This window comes from Rhincodon typus, unplaced genomic scaffold (genome assembly GCF_021869965.1).
Source record: "Rhincodon typus isolate 14 unplaced genomic scaffold, sRhiTyp1.1 hic_rhity00010093, whole genome shotgun sequence".
NCBI classification, from domain to species: domain Eukaryota; kingdom Metazoa; phylum Chordata; class Chondrichthyes; order Orectolobiformes; family Rhincodontidae; genus Rhincodon; species Rhincodon typus.
Window position 1 is genome coordinate 1 of NW_025975731.1, and position 1,817 is coordinate 1,817.

A 1,817-nucleotide genomic window follows, 5' to 3' on the forward strand; every position below is an offset into this window, starting at 1 on the left:
AATCTCTCTCCCTCACACCGTCCCTCATTAACCCCTCTCCCCCCCAGCACCCTGTGTTACTGAGTCGGTATCCACCAGTCTTCTTTATGCATTTTCTGGAAACCATGCTTTATTGTTTCAAACATATAGTTCATTCCTGGCTGTGTGATTCTGAGCGCGTATTCCTGCTGACCGCTCTGATTCTGAGTGGAGCTGCCTTCGCAACTCTCAGGCCGAGGGTTGTATCTTGCATGGGATTTGACCACAAGGTCTGATGTCCACCTGCTCTCTAACATCTGCCCTATGTCCTGGGCCTGTATGGGCGAGACTTGCAGTCTTCAATCTGGGTCCATGCTTCACTGGCAGCTGATGGGATTGTGCCGGGGTCATTCAGTGGGTTAGTGTTATAACTGAGGGTTTTTGATGATTTAATGCAGTAACCGAGGAGCGTTTGCTGGTTAATGTAGTTACAGAGGGGAGTTTCCTTGGTTAACGTATTAACCGAAAGGAGTTTGCCAGGGTAATGCGTTAACTGCGACAAGTTTGATGGATTAATGTGGTTACCGAGGGGAGTTTGCTGGTGTAACGTCATAACCGAGTGGAGTTTGATGGATTAATGTAATTATTGAGGTGTCTTTGCTAGGTTAATGTAGTAACTCAGGGCAGCTTGATGTTTTAATGTGGTTACTGAGGGGTGTTTGCCAGTTTAATGTCGTTACTAAGGGGTTTATGATGGATTAATGTGGTAACTGAAGTTTGTTTGATGGGTTAAGATGGTAACCATTTGGTGTTGACGAGGTTAATGTAGTTACTGAAGGCTTTTCGATGGATTAATTTAATAACGGAGGTGTGTTTGATGGGTTAATGTAGTTACCAAGGGGTGTTTTTTGGGTTACTGTTATAAGAACTGCTGATGAGATAGTGGATCGGTAAAATGGTTTGTGTTCTTGCCAAGTCCTGTTCAGTGGGTTTTAGAGCTGAGGAACAGCGTTATGGAGCTGAGGAACAGCTATAATCGGTTATGAACAGGCTCAAAGCCTAATTGTTTAATGGTGTGGGAGGTCACAGACACCTTGCACCCACGAGCCCAACCCTCCCCAACGACCTCCCACCAAATTGGTTTTGTTTTGGCAGAGCGCTCGCTCTCTCTCTTTCTGTCTCTCACACACAAAACTTACCGTCCAAGAGCCACCAAAGGCTGACCGTTTTTCCCAGCCATTTCCTGTCTGCAACAGCCCTCAGCACGGAGTACAGGTCTGTCACCGTCCTCCCAGACCACCCTCCACCCCCACCCACCGACAGCAGAGAAAACTGAGTCAATCACCATTCCTCTCTTACCGCTGACATCTCCATTCTGTAGGCACTCCGCTCAAGAGTCGGTGATATTTACCGGGACTGGGACAGGCCGGTATTCATGGTGAGACGGTGATTTTACTGGGACTGGGACAAGCTGGTTTGCATGGTGAGACGGTGATATTTACCGGTTCTGGGACAGACCGGTTTTCACGGTGAGGCAGTGATATTTACTGGGACTGGGACAGGCCAGTTTTCACGGTGAGACGGTGATATTTACTGGGACTGGGACGGACCGGTTTTCACGATGAGATGGTGATATTTACCAAGATTGGGACAGGCTGGTTTTCATGGTGAGATGGTGATATTTCCTGGGACTGGGACAGGCCGGTTTTCACGGTGAGACGGTGATATTTCCTGGGACTGGGACAGGCCGGTTTTCACGGTGAGACGGTGATATTTCCTGGGACTGGGACAGGCCGGTTTTCACGGTGAGACGGTGATATTTCCTGGGACTGGGACAGACCGGTTTTCACGGTGAGACG